This window comes from Gracilinanus agilis, chromosome 2 (genome assembly GCF_016433145.1).
Source record: "Gracilinanus agilis isolate LMUSP501 chromosome 2, AgileGrace, whole genome shotgun sequence".
NCBI lineage: Eukaryota > Metazoa > Chordata > Mammalia > Didelphimorphia > Didelphidae > Gracilinanus > Gracilinanus agilis.
The window spans coordinates 52,655,797-52,667,834 of NC_058131.1; positions in this window are offsets into that span (position 1 = coordinate 52,655,797).

Sequence of the window (12,038 nt, forward strand, 5' to 3'; positions counted from 1 at the left end):
CCTTCCTAGCTATGTGGCCTGGACAAGTCACTTAGCTCTGTTTGGCCAGCCCTTGCCTTTCTGTCTCAGAGTTGTTACTAAGACAGAAGGTGAGGGTTTAAAAGAAATGAAGCCTTTCCTAATCCCTCTTTCCCCCACCGAAAACCAGCATCCTGGGGGCCTCTCTCCCAGACCACTTTATTTATGACTACTGAGTGTGGGTAAGTATTTATTAGCTATGGGTGACATCTGTTTTATATTGTTCTTTCCCTGCCACTAGAATGTAATCTCACTGTGAGTAGGCATTGTTTTATTCTTTATATCTCCAGCACCTAGAATAGTGTGAAGAGCCAAAGAAATATTTGTCTATTGAGCTCTGGCCCAAGGTCTCTTCTAGCTTTAATGTTCTCTGATCTGAGGGCCCCCCCCAGCTCTGACTTTCTAGGATTTAAGGAACCTCCCAGCTCTGACATTCTGTGTTCTAAGATTCTTCCCAGCTCTGACATTCTCTGTTCTAATGACCCTCCCAGTTCTGACATTCTGTGTTTCAAGATTCCCCCCAGCTTTGGCATTCTGTGTTCTAAGATTCCCCCCAGCTTTGACATTCTGTGTTCTAAGATTTCTCCCAGCTCTGACATTCTGTGTTCTAAGATTCTTCCCAGCTCTGACATTCTCTGTTCTAATGACCCTCCCAGTTCTGACATTCTGTGTTTCAAGATTCCCCCCAGCTTTGGCATTCTGTGTTCTAAGATTCCCCCCAGCTTTGACATTCTGTGTTCTAAGATTTCTCCCAGCTCTGACATTCTGTGTTCTAAGATTCCTCCCAGCTCTGACATTCTGCGTTCTAAAATTTCTCCCAGCTCTGACATTCTGTGTTCTAAGATTTCTCCCAGCTGGACATTCTGTGTTCTAAGATTCCTCCCAGCTCTGACATTCTGTGTTCTAACAGCCCACCTAGCTGAACCTTTTATGTTCAAAGGGGCCTCTCAGCTCAGACTGTGATTCTTTGATTCCATAATCCAGGCTGATTAAAAAAAACAACCAACAAACCTATCCAAACACTTGCTGGAGAGTCCTGGGGGTTTTCACAGGGGCATCCTGGAGAAAAGAAGGCTCTGAGCTGATCTGAATCCACAGAGGGAGAGAGATGTCCTTTCCCAGGGCCTGGGCCTGCCGGGAGCTCTGTTTCTTGTCCTTACAAGATCAATGCCCCTCTCCACTGTCTGACACATCCTGCCATGATTTTGCCTTAAATTAAGCCATACTAATGACTTTCCACCAGCTTTATCTCCTCTGTGCCACGCTCTAGGAGGCTACCCACCGTAAGCGCTTTAAGCCTCCAGAAACAAAAGAGGGGGAACAATGATTCTATCAATTCATCAAATTAATTCGGTGGTTTTACTTACAAGCCCCCAAGTGGCAGGGATTCAAGCAGGGGGGCCAAAAGCTCTCTCGTGTTGACAGCATTGGAATGTTGTGATTGCCACAGTAATTAGAGACTATTACATAGCACCATGGCGCCAGGCTCCTGGCCATTCTCCTTTGTACTCCTGTAAAGAGAAAGAACACCAGAACTAAGGGTCAGAGACTTGCGTCTTGAATCTCAGCTCTGATACTTCTTGGCTGTGTGACCTTGGGTAAGTCACTCTCTTGATCCTCAATTTCAAAATGGGAGTCATAATATTTGCACTCCACCACCACAGAAGAAACTGATGGAATCCAAATGTAGATTGAAGCATATGATTTTTCACTTTATTTCCCTCAAGAGTTTTTTATTTTGTACAAGTGACATGCCAGCTTTCACAGCATGATGAAAATGGAAATATATCTTGCAAAGAGATAGCCAGGGGGCTTGGTGAATAGGAAACCAGATCCTCAGTTCAAATCTGACTTCAGACTCTTCTGTGTGACCTTGGGCAAGTCTCTTAACTCTCATTGCCTAGCCCTTACTGCTCTTCTACTTTGGATTTAATACTTAGTATTGATACTAAGAAAAAAATATATATATATACATTGCATGATAGCACATGTATAATCTGCATCATATTCCCTGCCATCTCAGTGAGGGAAGAAGAGGAGATAGTGAGAGAAGCATCACAAAAGGTCTGAAAAGCAATACTCAAAGTTGTTATCTGGAAAAGATACAATAAAAATAAAAATAATAATATTCACACCATCTACTTCATAGAGTTGTGGGAAAAGTCCTATAAAAATAGGAGTTATTATCATCTCCCAACCAGGGAAGGCAAAGAAAGCTTGTAGGGTAAGAAAGCTTGTCTAAGTAGGCTGTGACCTATATGATATGAAGTGATTTGAAAATGTAAAAAGCTTCCTTGTGCCCCTCCACTCCTGCCCAGATGCCACACTGGTTAAAATTCTGTCATTAAAGTATTCCTGGGGCAGCTAGATGGTGGAGTTAGAATGATTTTGGTTCAAATATGGTCTCAGACACTTCCTAGCTGGGTGATCCTGGACAAAGTCACTTAATCCCATTTGTCACATTTGCTAGAAAGAAAGGAAAGAAAGAAAAGAAGGAAGGAAGGAAGGGAGGAAGGGAGGGAGGGAGGAAGGAAGAAGAAAAAGGAAGGAAGGAAGGAAGAAAGGAAGAAAGAAAGAAGAAAAAAGAAAGGAAGGAAGGAAGGAAGGAAGAGGAAGAGGAAGAAAGGAAGAAAGAAAAAGAAAGAAGGAAAGAAGGAAAGTTATTCCTTTGGATTAAATATTCCCTGCCTTTCACCAAATGTCACTGACACTTTGGAATGAATGAGCTGATCCAGCTGTTACCCAAGAACAAAGAAGCCCTGAGTGGATAGGGAATGTTTGAATAGCAAAGGGGTCTGAGAAGAGAGAGGTAGGTTCAACGAGGAGAATCTGGGGGGCACCAGAGAGAACATTCACGTTTTTACTATGCAAGAGCCCTAATCTCAAGCCACAAAAAAAATCCCAGTTTCTAAGGGCAGTACTGGGTCTTCAGCCAAAGGTTGGAAAGGTCAACGATTACCTCTTAGTTAAATTATTTCAAGCATCTGAGAGACTCTTAATTTTATTTTAGACAGTTTTTTTCTCTCCCTTATATCACCACCACACAAGAAAAAAGAAAAAAAGAAAAACAAAACCCTTGTAGCAATTAAGTATAGTCAAGCAGAACAAATTTCCATATTGGTCCTGTCCTAAAGTACATATTACAGAATTTTGAAAACCTCAGATATTTTTACAATAGATTAGCTGGCCACATCTTTTCACTTTGTACTTGTGAAATTGATTTTTTGAACCTGGGTGTAATAATTTACATTTATCCTCATATACGTTTCATCTTAGGAACCTTAGCACCATCCAAGTTCATCAATATTTTTTTAGATGTTCACTATATATCTCTTAACTTTGTGCTATTAAAAACATTCCTGTCATGTTACTCTGTAGCATTTGTTGGTGCACTTGTAATTACCTCCCTGGGGTTATGCTGTCTGATTGGTGAAGAACGCTCCCCAACCTGGCTGTCTGTAGGTCCCTGCCTGAGCTTTACCCATAGCTTTATCCATGGCCCTTTACCCAGGACCATCTTCCTTCTGCACCAGCAGGAGCACCCCATTTATTCCATCATTGCCCTGGGGGCAGTAATGCCATTAATTAAGCTATTGCTTTTAGAAAGGGTGTGTCAAATCCTATTATTCTTCTCAGATCAAAAATACAACTCCCCAACTACTCTTCTTCTATATGTGCTATCTTTTCCTATTAGAATGTAAACTCTTGGAAGGCAGGGACTTTCTCTTATTTGTAACTATATCCCCAGCACTTAACACACATATGGTTCCTGCAATATATAAGTACCTAATAAATGTTTTTTTTCATTTTTCATCTATTTGTTCATTTCTTCCTTTATCTATATCTTGAAACCATTGATAAAAATGTTAAATAGCACAGGGTCGAGCACAGATCTTCGGGGCTCCTCCATTAGAGAATTCCTTCAAGCTGACATTGAACAATTAGTGATTCCATTTTGGGTCCACTCACTCGATTAGTTTTTTTTTAAAAAACTCTTTCCTTCTGTATTAGAATCAATACTAAGCATCAATTCCAAGGCAGGTGAGTTAGAGGGGCTAGGTAATTGGGGTTAAACAGCTTGCCCAGGGTCACACAGCTAGGAAGTATTAGAGGTCAGATCTGAACCCAGGACTTCCCATCTCTAGGTCAGGCTCTCTATCCATTGAGCCATCTAGCTGCCCCCATTCTATTAGTTTTTATCTTCTTAAGTCTAATATTGTGGAACTCACATATCTCCATATTGTTCAAAAGAATTACAAATGACTTGTTAACATGTTTTGATAAAATTTGGTTAAATTGTATTTACAGTCTTTCCTTGACTTACCAGTCCAGAGGCCATCAATCAATCCACAAATATTTACTAAGTATCTAATATGTGGGGGGCAGCTAGGCGGTTCAGTGGATTGAGAACCAGGCATTTGGACATGCTTAGTTTAAGATGTTGACTGGATATCTAGTACAAGATGTTTAAAAGGCAGTTGGAAATGGGAATCTGGCATCCCCTAAGTTCTGAACTTTGATGTTGTCCTCAATTCCTCACTCTCTGATCACCCCATATACTCCATCAATTGCCAAATATTATTTTTGTCTCCAAAACATATAGCCCCCTCCTCTTGACTGACATGGCTACCACCCTAGCTCAGGTTCTATGGTTTTGATAATGTCCTAACTGGTGTCCTTGCCTCGCACCCCTATCCATTCAAATCCATCTTCCATTCAGCTGCCAAGGTGATTTTCCTGATCACGTCACCTCCTTACTCAATAAACTCCAGTGAATGGTCCTTTTGCCTCTAGAATCAAATATAAACTCTTCTGACAATCTAGCCCAGTGGTTCCCAAACTGTTTTGGCCTACCACTCCTTTCCAGAAAAAATATTACTTAGCCCCCTGGAAATTAATTTTTTTTAAATTTTAACAGCAATTAATAGAAAAGATAAATGCACCTGTGGCCATCACCGCTCCCCTGCATCGCTGCAGCACCCACCAGGGGGCGGTGGCGCCCACTTTGGGAATCACTGAAGCCTCTTCACAGCTGGGCCCCTGCCTAGGTTTCCAGTCAACTTATATATGACTTCACTCCTCAAGGGTAAGGGCTGGCAATGGGGGTTAAGTGATTTACTTGCCCTCATCATGTCACACCTGGACTACTGAGGTTGTCTACGGACAGTGATTCCCATCCTCTTGGATTAAATACAAAATGGTGTGTTTGGTAGTCAAAGCCCTTCATAACCTCACTCCCTTTCATCTTTCCAGGCTCCTTACACCTTAATCTCAAACACATACGCTTTGCTCCAGTGACACTGACCCCCTTGCAGTTGAAACAAGGCATTCCATCTCTCAGCTCCAGACATTTTCTCCGGCTCTTCCAAATGCTTGGAATGCTCTCCCTCCTTGGCTTTGCCTATTGGCTTTCTTGACTTCCACTAAGTCCCAACTAAAATCCTATTGTGCCATCCCTTTCTTATTTATCCCCTATTTATCGTATGTATAGATTTTTGTCCAAATTTGTTTGCTTATAGTCTTTCCCATTAGATTGGGAGCTCCTTGAGGGCAGGGGACTATGTTTTTGCCTCTTTTCTACCCCCAGTGCTTAGCACAGTTCCTGGCACATAGCTGGCATTTAATAAGTATTTATTGACTGACTGGTACTCTTGAAGGTAACAGGAAAGTTAAGAAAAGGGGTGGAGGGGGCAGCTGGGTGGCTCAGTGGATTAAGAGGTATGCCTAGAGATGGGAGGTGCTGGGTTCAAATCTAGCCTCAGACACTTCCTAGCTGTGTGACCCTGGTCAAGTCACTTAACCCTCATTGCCTAGGCCTTACAGTTCTTCTGCCTTGGAACCAATACATAGTATTGGTTCTAAGGAGGAAGGTGAGGGTTTTTAAAAAAATCAACAACATGAGGGGTAGATTTGGGGTGAAAGATGATGGATTCTATTTTGGACATACTGAGTTTGAGATTTTTTTTTGACACATCTAGTTGGAAATGTTCAATCAGCAATGGGACTCGAACTCAGGAGAGAGACTAGAGTTGGATATGTAGAATGGAGAATCATCCGGAGAGAGATAGAAGGAGGAAGAGGGAGAGAGGAAAAGAAAGAGGGATAGAAGGAGGAAGGGAAAGAGAGAGACATGGATAGCTAGAGAGACAGAGAAGAGAGATAGACAGAGACAGAGATAGTCTTTTAGTAGGACAGAGCCTTGGAGTAATCCCATAGTGAGTGGGCATCACACAGGATGATAAATCAATAGTTATAGGATACGGGTTATTGACCTGTAGTTGTGAACTTAAACACACACATACATAGACAGATAATCACACATACAGACACACATATATAGCGGTAACTGTAGTAGAATACGATTGGTCTCCTTTGTAATCCTATGTAAGTTATTTTATGCATTGAAGACACGTATTCTGAGAAGAGGTCTGTAGGCTGCTCCAGACTGCCAGGGGGACTCAGGGCACAGGAAAGGGTCAAGAACCCCTCTAAGTAGGAGATAGGAGAGCAGCATTGGGAAAAGTCAGAGAACAGGAAGTATCGGGGAGAAGAGGGTGATCAGCAGATTTGACAAGTACGAGATTCTTGGAACTTTGGGAAGAACAGTCAAAGCAAAAATCTCATTAGAGGCGGAGGTGCTATAACCTGGTCTTGCTACAGCCATGCTGGTTCCTTGCTTTCTCTGCTTCCTTTCCCAGACATTCACTAACCATTTTTGCAAAAGCAGGCTCTAGAAGTTGGTCAGTAATTGGAGTCAAGCACACAGTTTGCCATTTCTATCCACCTGCCTTTTTTGGAAAACTGGAACAACAGAAAACTTTCTCTCTACTTGCTAGAGTTTGGCTTCTGAGAAATTGTTCATTAGATTTCATATCATGTTTTCCTAATAGTTCTAGCCCTCTCCCTGTCCAATCTGTGCCTCTTAACCCGTAACCCTAGATCGCTCACAAATCCATTGTTTTCACATTGCCCAGAGCTTCCATTCTTAGAAGTCTGGGCAAGGTCAGCACTCCGTATAAGGCACTCTCCACATCAGATCTTTCTCCCGTCTTTTTTCCTTATGAAAACTTACTTGTATTGTGTTCCATTCCTTCATGGACTTTCTAGGTAACTATCTGAGAAGTAGGGTGCTAAGAACTCTTGTTCTGGGAGCATTTAGGGGATATAGTAGATCATCAGGCCTGAGATGGGAGGACCTGGGATCAAATCTGACCTTGGGTCCTGAGTTTAAAACTAGCCTCAGATATTTCCCAGCTGTGTGACCCTGGGCAAGTCACTTTACTCCCATTGCCTAGCCTTTACCGCTCTTCTGCCTTAGAACCAATAAACAGTGTTGATTCTAAGTAGAAAAGCAAGGGCTTTAAAAAAATCTGTCCTCAGATATGTCCTAGCTGTGTGACCCTGGGCAAGTCATTTGACTCCATTTGCTGGCCTTTGCCCTTCTCTCTTGGAGTTCTTACTAGGACATAAAGTAAGAATTTTTTTTAAAAAAAGTCCTTGTTCTGCTAGGTGGAGTGGGTGGTGGTGGCAGAGCCAGGTTCTAATACCTGTTCCCTTCTCACTGCCAACCAGAGATTAATTGCTGTTAATAATCTCTTTCAAAATACAAAGTCCTCAGGGAGGGCTAAGTCTTTGGGCCACTTCTGAATATGAAATGCCTAATGAGATCATCAGATTGTATTTTTTGTACTTGTATGGGAATGGAAGGTTCAGGTTGAGAGAGGAAAGAGGAGAAATGTTGGAAGGTGGGCAAAGACAGGCCTGGGTAGGTCTTCAGTGGGGAGCTTCGGGTAGCTGGGGCAGGAGAAAGGCACCGAGACCTGGCAAGGGAGGGGGGACAGAAAAGGAGGAGGATGGGTGGCAAACAAAAAATGATTTGCTAGGTGGAAGCGTGGAAAGAGTGCTGGGTTTGAAGCTAGGATTTCAGATCCTCAGGCTTGAGGGAGGACACTTACCTTCTGCATGATCATGGGTAAATCATTAACTTCTCTCTGGGGCTCCTCACTTGTCTCATCTGTAAAATGAGGGGGATAGACTGAATGGCCTTTAGGGTCCCTTCAGGCTCCAAACTCATGAACCCATGATCTTGATTTTTATTTTATTTATTTAAACTCTCACGTTCTGCCTTAGTAACAACTCTAAAACAAAAAGACAAAGAGTAGGCAAATGGGGTTAACTGACTTGTCCAGGGCAACTAGGAAGTGCTGAGGCCAGGTTTGATCTTAGATCCCTCTGATTCCAGCGATGGTGCTCTATTCAAAGTGCCACCTAGCTGCCCCAAACCTGTGACCTCTAAAATGAGGGAACTGAACTCCAAGATCTCTAAAGTCTCTTCTAGCTTTAAATCCATGATCCTAAAATACAACTAATTTCGGCTAAGGTGTGAGTGGCTGACAGTGGCTTCTTAGGTTTTCACTTTTCTTTAAATCCTTCCCTTCTGTCTTAGAATCAATACTAAGTTTGGTCCCATGACAGAAGAGCCATAAGGGCTATGCATTTGGGGTTAAGTGACTTGCCCAGGGTCACACAGTTAAGAAGTTTCTGGGGTCAGATATGAATCCAGGACCTCCCATCTTTAAGCTTGGCTCTCTATCCACTCAGCCAATTAGCTGTCCCAGTTTTCACTTTCAAGAAAGGAATGTCCAATGCCTTAACCACAAGGACTGAAGGATTATGGGGATTTCAGATACCATAAATGATGGAAAGAGTTTTAGTCCCAGGCCTACTCAGAGAATCATAGAATGTTTTATATGTGTGTGTGTGTGTGAATAAATATATATATTTTAATACTCTTCTCATTTGACAGGAGGGAAAGCTGCAAGTACAGGTGACTTTGTGATATGAAACTAACACTGGCTTTCTGGGGCTCTGCAGTCTGAATTCTACATCTCAGCACATGAGGTATCAACCCTTGTGACTGGGGACATTGGGGAAGAGTCTGGTATTTTCTGCTTTCTCCTTATATTTCTTATGCTCCCATTCTACCCCATTAGATCATAAGATCTGTGATGGAAGGGACTTAGAGGATGTGTGACTTATTTCTATAGCCCCCATAATGGCCCAACACAAAGCCTTAGAGAAATTAATTTAATCAATGCTTGTTGAAATGAATTTTATTGCTTTTTCTTTCCCCAGTGTGAAATAGAATATTTTTTAAACCCTTACCTTCTGTTTTAGAATCAATACTGTGCATTGGTTCCAAGGCAGATGAGTGGTAAGGGCTAGGCAATGGGGGTTAAGTGACTTGCTCAGGGTCACACAGCTGGGAAATGTCTGAGGACAGATTTGAATCCAGGACCTTCCATCTCTAGTCCTGTCTCTCAATTCACTGAACTACCCAGCTGCCCTCCCCCCCCACCTTTTTTTTTTTTTTTTTTTTTTTTGCTACTACTACTAACTCTACCCAGTTGTTGTTCAGTTCTCATTTCCTGATTGTCTTCCTGGAAGTTCTTTTCCTGACAACCTAACCCTCTGTCTTTCATGGGAGTGGCTGGAACTCTGAGAATGAAGCCTCTAGGTAACTCTATCTTTTTATTTTATTGTATTTTTTTTAAACCTAGTAACAGTTTTAAGAGGGCAAGGTCTGGTGAGGAAAAGGTAAGAGGTTTTATTCGCAAAGGGGGAGGGACCCAATCTTTGGTTTCAGTCCTTAATAGAATTCCTAACTGGGTGATGTTGTCACCTTTGCCTTTTCACAGGTTCTCAAGCACTTTTCACCTGTTTCTGGCATTGGAACTTTGTGAATGGAGCCAAGTGATGTACTTAGCACGGGATGTACCATTTAAGAGCCAGGGCTGGGACTGTGTATGCCAGGGACTTGGAATGAGAGACATTGGTACCCTTGTTCCAAATGTAGGCTCAGAACGACCTGGAGATTCTACTAGAAATTTGGCCTTTGTGAGCTCAACTCGCTTGTTTACAGGTAGAGTTGAGAGACTGGAGTTGTGCCAATTTTTATTGATAATAATGGCACATATTTATGGGATACCCAGGCTCTATGCCCTGCAGTCTGCTCTGCTGCTTTGCCAATAGGATCTCTGTCTTTCAACTGCTTTTTTTTTTTTAACCCTTACCTTCCGTCTTGGAGTCAATACTGTGTATTGGCTCCAAGGCAGAAGCATGGGAAGGGTTAGGCAATGGGGATTACGTGACTTGCCCAGGGTCACACAGCTAGGAATTGTCTGAGGTCATATTTGAACCCAGGACCTCCCATCTCTAGGCCTGGCTCTCAATCCACTGAGCTACCCAGCTGCTCCCCTTCAACTGTTCTTTAAGATTTGTCTCCTCCAAGTAGTATATAAGTTCTTTGAGAATAGCAATTGTTTCATTTTTTCCATTTGTATCCCCATTGCTTAGCACATAATAAATGCTCAGAATAATTATAATTGTGGAAAATTACATTATAAGGCCATAAAGGAAACCAATTATATTGAAATAGTTATTTAAAAAAAAACAATTTCATGGATCCCAGGTGAAGATCAGCTGCTCTAGTGAAGGTCTTTGATTCAGACCAGGGCCTAAGGCCAGGCAATCATTTCTTTTTCCTCTTCCTCTTCTTCTCCTTTTCCTTCCCAATACTCTTCATCTTAGAATCAATACTGCGTATTGATTTCAAGGCAAAAGGGTGGTAAGGGCTAAACAACAGGGGCAACTTGCTCAGAGACACATAGCTAGGAAGTATCTGAATCTAGATTTGAACTCAGAACCTCCTGTGTCTAGACTTGGCTCTCAGTCCATGAGCACTTCCCCAGGCAATTGTTTAAGTTACCTGGTAGAATCTGATAGATCTCTTGGGGTCACTTTTTAAGATATAGGATAGATCAGCTCACTGTGATTACTACTTCCTGCAAAATGATCCCCATCCCTACTCAGGAAAGACTAGGAGAAACTAGAGGAGAGGGATTTGCAGCTCATTTTGTTTGTTACTTACCAGCTCTGCCAAGGCTGTTCTTACTCATAGACAGAATGCTGTATGAGGGCCACCCACACAGAAGCTGCAACTTTGGCTTTGGGGAAAGGAACTCAGCAGTCAAAAACATCTTCTCTTAATATTTTGCTGAATGAAAATTCAACAAATTGTTCAACAAAAATTCAATCAAAATCATTGAATCCAAAACGACTCCTCCAATTTGCCATGTTGGAATTCCCACTAATAGGAGCCATGGCTTTCCATTGTGGCATTGGAACATCGATTAATTTGCTCAGGATGAGGGGGAGAACATAGCGATCCATTATCAGCCATTAAACAGCAGTATGGACATAGTAGGTGTTATCCTGCAAGGCAGGCATCTCGGTCCTTGAGAGAAGTGAACTCTATTTGGGGAAGTTTTGATTCAACAAAATATGAATCAAATATCTCCTCTGGGAGGAGTGTGTGTGTGTGTCTGTTGAGGTGAGGTGGGATGTTGAAAGGGAGGAGGAATTTGATTTCAACATGGGGGAATTTTTCAGGGAGAATGTCTGGACTGGAAGGGCAGAACCTGAAGGCTGTGGGCCCTGATGGTTGGGTGAGACAGGAAAACTAGAACTGAGTGCCAAACATAAACTTTGTTTGGCTCTCAGTTTTGCCATGGGTCATCCTTGAGTCTGAGCAAAAGGTCTGGCAAAAGAGGAAGTCGATGTTATTGATCTACGGGGAATTTTGAGTTATGCAGGAAGGTTGGCCATGAGCATTCCTACTTCAATGAAAACTCACAGCATCAGCTTTTCCTCATTATGGTGGTCATGTGGATATTGGTGGGCATGTTGGCCTTGAGATCTGGGAAGGGGTACTTTGAAAATAGCGACCTCGCTAGATTCCTTATAAAAAAAATAGAGTTGAGGCAGGTAGGGGTCACAGTGGATAAAGCGTAAGACCTGGATTTGGGAGGACCTGTGTCCAAATCTGGCCTCAGACCCTTCCTAGTCATGTGACCCTACGCAAGTCACTTAACACCAATTGCCTAGCCCTTGCCCTTCTGTCTTAGAGTTGTTACTAAGATAGAAAATAAAGCTTAAAAATTAGAGTTTTCCAGCAGCAT